Raw genomic sequence first — 9461 nt, 5'->3', positions numbered from 1 at the left:
TACAATCATATCCCCCTCTCGTGGAGCTATATTAAGAAAATTTGCCACACGGGTTGCATAAATTCCTCCAAAGAAATGTCCCTTTTTACTATTATTATGCAACCTACGTGCAACTATTGCCCCCAAGTTTAACCTCTGTAACCAGACACAACACTCTTGAGGACACAAAGATCAGGGGCACACAAGTGACTTACTTCGTCCTTACCGTTAATGCATTTACCAATAAAGAGAGCAAAGTAGTGTATAGTAGGAAAATGAATGCTCCCTATGGTAGCTTGTGCTACGTCCCTAGATTCTCCCACAGTAATACTAGCAAGAAAATCTCTAAATTCAGATTTGCGAGGATCATTGATATTACCCCACTGAGGGAGTTTGCAAGCAGTTGTAAATGTTGGAAATATGCCCTAGAGGCAATAATAAAATGGTTATTATTATATTTCTTTGTTCATGATAATTGTCTGTTATTCATGCTATAGTTGTGTTATCCGGAAATCTTAATACACGTGTGAATACATAGGCCAGAATGTGTCCCTAGTGAGCCTCTATTTGACTAGCTCGTTGATCAACAGATAGTCATGGTTTCCTGACTATGGACATCGGATGTCATTGATAACGGGATCACATCATTAGGAGAATGATGTGATGGACAAGACCCAATCCTAAGCATAGCTCAAGATCATGTAGTTCGTTTTGCTAGAGATTTTCTAAATGTCAAGTATCATTTCCTTAGACCATGAGATTGTGCAACTCCCGGATACCATAGGAGTGCTTTGGGTGTGCCAAACGTCACAACGTAACTGGGTGACTATAAAGGTGCACTACGGGTATCTCCAAAAGTGTCTGTTGGGTTGGCACGAATCGAGACTGGGATTTGTCACTCCGTATGACGGAGAGGTATCTCTGGGCCCACTCGGTAATGCATCATCATAATGATCTCAATGTGACCAAGTGTCTGGTCATGGGATCATGCATTACGGTACGAGTAAAGTGACTTGCCGGTAACGAGATTAAACGAGGTATTGGGATACCGACGATCGAATCTCGGGCAAGTAATGTACCGATTGACAAAGGGAATTGTATACGGGATTGATTGAATCCACGACATCGTGGTTCATCTGATGAGATCATCGAGGAGCATGTGGGAGCCAACATGGGTATCCAGATCCCGCTATTGCTTATTGACCGGAGAGGCGTCTCGGTCATGTCTGCATGTCTCCCGAACCCGTAGGGTCTACACACTTAAGGTTTGGTGACGCTAGGGTTGTAGAGATATTAGTATGCAGTAACCCGAAAGTTGTTCGGAGTCCCGGATGAGATCCCGGATGTCACGAGGAGTTTCAGAATGGTCCGGAGGTTAAGAATTATCTATAGGAAGTCAGGTTTCGGCCATCGGGAAAGTTTCGGGGGTCACCGGTATTGTACTGGGACCACTGGAAGGGTCCCGGGGGTCCACCGGGTGGGGCTACCTATCCCGAAGGGCCCCATGGGCTGAAGTGGGACGGGAACCAGCCCCTGGTGGGCTGGTGCGCCCCCCCTTAGCCCCCCCTGCGCCTAGGGTTGGAAACCCTAGGGGTGGGGGCGCCTCCACCTGGCTTGGGGACAAGTTTTCCCCCCTGGCCGCCGCCCCCCCTTGGAAATTGGATCTCCTAGGGCCGGCGCCCCCCCCCCCCTTAGGGGGCCTATATAAAGAGGGGGGAGGGAGGGAAGCCGTACCCATGCTCTTGGCGCCTCCCTCTCCCTCTACAACACCTCTCCCTCTCGTAGAGCTTGGCGAAGCCCCGCCAAGATCGCTGCTGCATCCACCACCACACCGTCGTGCTGCTGGATCTTCATCAACCTCTCCTTCCCCTGTGGGGACCGATTCTCCGGGTACTAATTCCTAGAAAATGGCCCTTGTGCTCATCAGCCCCAGGATAACTGTTAGCTGATGAGGCACCAACTTGATACAGAAGTTCCAAGCAAATACAAAATATGTAGTATAAGACCATTCTGGTCTGTGAGTACAACAATTGGTTTCTAGTGATTGATGGCGGAAGCGGGCTGTGAATCATCAGTGTCTATGGGACTCCATTTCCCACGAAAACAGCTGACCAGGTTAACTCCTATCTTCGCGGGGCTGCTATCACCATTACGTGGGTTTCGGGGCTGTCCTCACGGCCGCTCCTCTTCACGCAAGAAATCTGGCCAAGACAATAGCCAGGGACAAGCCAGTGAGTACTTTGAATGTACTCGCAAACATTATGAACACGGGTATAATATAACAACGATGTTCCGAAATATTAATGCTCATGACGTCAGTCACAAAAATAAATCTCTGATGCATGTAAGCAGGTTATTTATGAAAATGCAATAACATAGCAGTATTAAAATTATGAAATAAATAACAAATATGCCACAGTCGGGCGTCTTAGCGACACCACATAAAGGGCTTTAAAAGAAATGCCACAGTCGGGCGTCTGAGCGACATCACATAAAGGGCTCTAAAAGAAATGCCACAGTCGGGTGTCTGAGCGACACCACATAAAGGGCTTTAAAAGAAATGCCACAGTCGGGCGTCTGAGCGACACCACATAAAGGGCTTTAAGAGAAATGCCACAGTCGGGCGTCTTAGCGACACCACATAAAGGGCTTTAAAAGAAATGCCACGGTCGGGCGTCTGAGCGACACCACATAAAGGGCTTTAAGAGAAACAATCATAGTGAATATACCGGAGGTAAAACCATCCTAGGGATATTCGATAATACCAAAAATATCACGGTTAGTCCACAACAAAATAATAATCATCATTATCACATGTCACAAGTTGTAATATCAGTTCTGATTTAACAGTTTCACCTCCGAAGACCGACACTAAGACCGACACTTGACCCATCCCAGACTGTAATCCTTAACCATGGACACGGCTATTAGAATAGGTTTAATCTCTGCAGAGGGTGTACTCTTTACCCACGAGTAACGGATTCCTTTAGTCCATCGGGACTAATTCCGTCTACGGTCTTTTAAATGAAAACGCACCTGACTTGCACACACCAGCTTAACTCACCGGTGTCTGGAATCACCCATGACACTCGTTAAGCAAAACTCTAAGTGGGGAGGCTACAACCTTGATTAGCATGGGATCACAAAATTTATACCGCGTGCAAAACTGGGGAAGCTACCCCCTAGGCTACAACCGAAAACACCCATGCCCCCTGACCGGATGACTGGCTTTAATCCATGGCCGTGGTACCCTCATCCCGGCCCCTCTGTACGGTGTGTGCTAGAAAGGGGTTGACAAATTACTGAACCGTACTCTACTTGTTGTAGAGATGAGTGGTAGTACGAAACAAGTATGGGGGTTACTGGAACAAGACCCGATCTACGGTCGACTCAGGAGGTTTATAGTTTTCCTGCATGACATGAATAACAGATATATTTCAACCAACACAATCAACACTCATTATATCTTACTATGCCATACCGAACATACCCGTCCCGACGGAGACCGGCGACAAGCTCACGCCTACCCAAGGCAGAGGCTTTCCCGGATTCCTTTCCGGCATGCATGCAAGATACATGAGGATGATTACCTTCACAAGTATACTTATTTCCAACAGTATGGAAATCACTAATATGTATCCATGCAAATGATCATATCACATGAAATAACAAGTCCTTCGAAATGAGGTGGTGTTATAAACGTGTCAACGAACACACCAAAAATATTATGCCGGGGTTCAGAATGCTTGCCTTCAATGTGTGGAAAGGCAGGGTGCACTCCAAAACTTTTTTGAAAGTTTTCTTCTCTCTCTCTCCAAGGTCCTATTGTAAATAAATTTGAATTAACACACAAATTCAAAAACAGCACAAAAAGTTGTTTGAAATTTTTTTAAATAAATCTTAAAATAAACTAGGTTAAATTTGAGAGAGGTAGGAAAAAGAATCAAATCATTTGGAGTTATATTTTAAAAGATATAGCCAGTCAAACATTTGGTCAAAATCTGTTTTTTTATAAAAAAAAATAAAACAGAATTAAAAGAAAACGATTCGAAAACACGTACACGTCAAAGACGTATTCCGACTATACGCCTCCACTTACTCCAGCGTGGACGCGCGTGGGTCACTGACAGTGGGCCCGCCTGGCCCACTGGTCAGGTTTGACCAGTCGCCCTCCCTCCTCTTCCTCTGGCCAAACAGAGGCGGGGGCTCCGGCGATTCTTCGCCGGCGTTTGGCAGCTCTTCGCGGGCATCCGAGTGCAGGAATGGATCCGCCACTCCTAGGCGGTCCTTCCGGTGGTCGCAGGGTCGCCGGAGGTGGAGGGAGTCGCCAGCGGCGAGCTCCGCGGCGGAGGGGGGCTTCGGTGACAAAGTGATTTTTGGGCTGCGGTGGTCTCCGACGAAAATTGATCTATGGGTTGCACTCGCGAGAGGGAGGGGGAGTTCTTGGTGGAGAGATTGGAGAAGGAGAGGCCCTGGTGGTGACGGAATTGACCGGGGCTTGGCGGCGACCGAACTGGCCGGACTTGGGGAAGAAGACCTTCCCCTCCTCGAATGCTGGCCAGGGTAGCTCTAGGAGGATCACTAGAGGTTGATCAAGGGCTAGATGGAGCTCCAGGGCCCTTATATAGGCGGTGGAGGTCGGTTCGATGCGGCCTGCGATAAGGACGACGGCGAACCGCCTCCCTGTAGTGTCAGGGCGTCGTGGCGACGACGGTAGCTAGCCGGCGGGCGAGGTGATAAGTTTGTGCTGTTCACAGGGGCAGGTGGCGAGCCGGGGTGGCTTGGGCGGCGCTGGCTTGAGCAGGGTTGTCGGGCGGCCGTGGCGGCTAGTCCTTGGCTTGCCGGGGACGCGGCGAGGCTCTGCTTGGCGCGTTGCGGTGAGGGGGGGCATGCAGCGTGCAAGGGGACACGGCGTGCTGGCTGCGGTCGGTCACGGGCTGGGGTGAGTGCGGGGCGTGACGTGGCGGCTCGGGCACACGCGCATGCAATACGCGCGCTCTGGGCACGTCCAGTGCACGCACGGAAGGTGTTCGACACAATGTCGTGGCACGCTACAGGTCATAGGTGAGGTTGGCAAGCAACATAACTAGGCTAGTGATAGAGGGAAACTCCAGGGACAAGGTGGTTTGGTCAGGTGGCCAAGTTCATAATGTATACCTGAGATCATGCCAAAACAGTCCATGCACTCCAGGTGTTTGTCAAAATGCCAAAGGCACCTAGGCTATTCTTGGAGGGGCCAAATCTTCCAGATCAGTGTCTCATTGGATGCACAAGAGGGTGGTGAGGTTAGTTGGTGAAAAGCACAAACTTGCTAGTGCAAATTTTGCAGAACTTCAAATCTGGACAGGATGTGAGTGGCATTATTTCATGAACCAAAAATATGCCAATGGTTGCATGCTCCTGGACTTAGGGGTTTAGCATGGAGGACTACAAGTAGGAGAAGGAATCAAGGGCCAAAGAGCAAGCAATAATAGGGATGCTGAACAAACCATCTTGATGGTCCAGAACGAAGATTAGGTTGATTTACTCAAAATTTTCAAAGAACATCATTGGGTCTTTGCATATAATGGAAACATATGCTGCTACTGACATCCCATAATTTTGGTGGAAGCTAGAAACAAATATTTAAAAGGATTGCGGTGCAAAAATGCCTACTGGACCAGAGAAGAAAAACATGTGTAGCACTCAAAATATGCAATGAATGAACTATATTATTGCATAAAAATGATTTAGAGGCATCACATGACATCTCCAAATTTTGCTAGAATTTTAGTTAATTTTATCAAATGGTTGTAGTACAAAAAGAGCTCCAAACTTAAAACAAGTCATTTTAATGTTTAAAGCTCAGGGTGAAATAATTCTATAAATAAATTTACTGATTAGGAAATTGTTTTAATGAGATGGCATAGAAGTTCAATAAGCTTGGAAGGATCCACTTGGGAAAAATAAATCCTTAACATTAAAAGAAAGGTTTTAAAAACAACAAAAATTCCTTGCAGGCAAAATTTTAATAACTAAAACCTGGTTAAATTTTTGGGGTGTTACAACCCCCTTGCTGGATCAAGAAGGAAGAGACGTCTTCCCAATCGTACGTGTGTTGAACGCGGAGGTGCTGTCCGTTCAGCACTAGGATCATCGGTGATTTGGATCATCACGAGTACGACTCCCTCAACTCCGTTCTCTTGAACGCTTCCACTCGCCATCTACAAGGGTATGTAGATGCACTCCTCTCTCTCGTTGCTAGATGAACTCCATAGATTGATCTTCGTGAAGCGTAGGAAAATTTTATTTTTCTGCAACGTTCTCCAACAGTAAAATCCTCTAAATCCATGGTATAAGATGTATCATAAATATCAAACATAACACTAGGATAATTACGCGAAGAAATATATTCGAACCTCCGCACAAAGGAATCAGTCAAATGATAATATTGAGAAAACTTATCTTGTAAGAAGTCCTCCAGCTCGGCATTACGCACATACGCGTCAAATTCCTCCTTGAAGCCTGCTTCGACCATAAAATCATTGGATGGCCACTCACAAGCCCGTACATATGCATCCCTCGGCAAATTAACATCTTGTTCACGTATAGCAATCCTAGGCCCTTTCTTTGCCGAGGAACCACCTTGGTACATTCTTCTAAGCATATTTCTTTTTCTGAAAATTTCTGAAATTTTAGTAACTTCAAAATAAAAGTGAATAAACTAAACAAGATTGATAGCAACTACTCCTACAAGTGCCTAGAGCATATATCATGCATTGAAATTGCTTGGGACCTCAAAAATTTAACATGCAAGCTCAAGGACAGGGTCACCAAGGCAGCAAGGATTTGCAATGAATAAAGCACTAGAACAAAAACTAATTGGACCAATGGAGGAGTCACATACCAAGCAACAATCTCCCAAAGCAGTTTTGCGAATGGAGCTTTGAGCTAAGAGATCGAAAATTGCAGCAAAACGAGCTAGAACTCGTGCTTGAGATGGATGGGGATTTTTTTGGGTAGAAGATGGAGTGTGTGGGTGCTGGCATAAGTGGAGGGGAGTCACCAGGGGCCCACGAGACAGGGGGGTGCCCTATAGGAGGGGGCGCGCCCTCCTCTCTCGTGGCCTGGTGCTTGGCCCTCCTGCAGTGTTTTCAGTGCCTAAAATCCTCAAATATTCCAGAAAAAATCATACTAAAATTGCAGGGCATTTGGAGCACTTTTATTTCCGGACTATTTTTTATTGCACGGATAAATCAGAAAACAGACAGATAATACTATTTTTTTCTATATTTATTCTAAATAACAGAAGGTAAAAGGAGGGTACAGAAGGTTGTGCCTTCTAGTTTCATCCATCTCGTGATCATCAAAATGAATCCACTAACAAGGTTGATGAAGTCTTGTTAACAAACTCATTCCGAATAACACGGAACGGAGAAATTTCGAATAACACTAAGTTACCTCAACGGGGATATGAAAATCCCCAACAATAAGAATATCATTCTTTTTCTTGACAGTAGGGAGAGGAAATTCAAAACCTCCAAAAATGATAGTTGGAACTTTTTCAATAGAATTGATGATATGAACTTGAGATTGTTTCCTCGGAAAGTGTACCGTATGCTCATTACCGTTAACATGAAAAGTGACATTGCCTTTGTTGCGATCAATAACAGCCCCTGCAGTATTAAGAAAAGGTCTACCAAGGATAATAGACATACTATCGTCCTCGGGAATATCAAGAATAACAAAGTCCGTTAATATAGTGACATTTGCAACCACAACAGGCACATCCTCACAAATACCGACAGGTATAGCAGTTGATTTATCAGCCATTTGCAAAGATATTTCAGTAGGTGTCAACTTATTCAATTCAAGTCTACGATATAAAGAGAGAGGCATAACACTAACACCAGCTCCAAGATCACATAAGGCAGTTCTAACATAATTTCTTTTAATAGAGCATGGTATAGTTGGTACACCCGGATCTCCAAGTTTCTTTGGTATTCCACCCTTAAAAGTGTAATTAGCAAGCATGGTGGAAATTTCAGCTTCCGGTATCTTTCTTTTATTTGTGATGATATAATTCATATATTTAGCATAAGGATTTACTTTAAGCATATCAGTTAAGCGCATACGTAAGAAAATAGGTCTAATCATTTCAGCAAAGCGCTCAAAATCCTCATCATCCTTTGACTTGGATGGTTTAGGAGGAAAGGACATGGGTTTCTGAACCCATGGTTCTCTTTCTTTATCGTGCTTCCTAGCAACAAAATCTCTCTTACCATAACGTTGATTCTTTGATTGTGGGTTATCAAGATCAATAGCAGGTTCAATCTCTACATAATTATCTTTGCTAGGTTGAGCATCAACATGAACATTATCATTAACATTATTACTAGGTTCATGTTCATCACCTGATTGCGTTTCAGCATCAGAAATAGAAATATCATTGGGATTCTCAGGTGTGTCTACAGTAGGTTCACTAGAAGCATGTAAGGTTCTATCATTTTTCTTCTTCTTCTTAGAAGAACTAGGTGCCTCTAAATTATTTCTCTGAGAATCTTGCTCGATTCTCTTAGGGTGGCCTTCAGGATACAAAGGTTCCTGAGTCATTCTACCAGTTCTAGTAGCCACTCTAACAACAAAGTCATTTTTATTATTCAATTCATCAAACAAATCATTTTGAGCTTTGAGTACTTGCTCAGCTTGAGTAGCAACCATAGAAGCATATTTGCTAATGCGGTGAAGTTCATCTTTAACTCTAGCCAGATTATCACCTACGCGTCCTATCTCGAAACCATTATTCTTTAACTCTCTACCAACATAAGCATTAAAACTTTCTTGTCTAGCCATAAAGCCATCAAATTCATCTAAGCATGGGCTATGAAATTTAGTAGAGGGTATTTCAACTTTATCGTATCTATAGAGAGAATTTACCTTCACTACCCGTGTCGGGTTATCAAGACAATGTGGTTCTTCAGGCGGTAAATTAAGACCATGTATTTCTTCAATAGGTGGTAAATTCTTAACATCTTCAGCTTTAATACTTTTTTCTTTCATTTATTTCTTTGCCTCTTGCATATCTTCAGGATTGAGAAATAAAACACCTCTCTTCTTCGGAGTGGGTTTAGGAATAGGCTCAGGAGTTGGCTCAATTGGTTCAGGAATTACTTCAGGAACTGGCTCGGGAAGAGTCCAATTATTTTCATTAGTCAACATATTATTCAATAGTATTTCAGCTTCGTCGACTGTTCTTTCCCTGAAAACACAACTAGCACAACTATCCAAGTGGTCCTTGGAAGCATCGATTAGTCCATTATAAAAGATATCAAGTATTTCATTTTTCTTAAGATGATGATCAGGCAAAGCATAAAGCAACCGGAAAAGCCTCCCCTATGCTTGTGGGAGACTCTCTTCTTTGATTTGCACAAAATTATATATTTCCCGCAAGGCAGCTTGTTTCTTATGAGCAGGGAAATATTTAGAAGAGAAGTAATAAATCA

Source organism: Triticum aestivum, chromosome 3B (genome assembly GCF_018294505.1).
Source record: "Triticum aestivum cultivar Chinese Spring chromosome 3B, IWGSC CS RefSeq v2.1, whole genome shotgun sequence".
NCBI classification, from domain to species: domain Eukaryota; kingdom Viridiplantae; phylum Streptophyta; class Magnoliopsida; order Poales; family Poaceae; genus Triticum; species Triticum aestivum.
The sequence above is the reverse complement of the archived record's forward strand: the minus strand, read 5'-3'. Positions refer to the sequence as shown.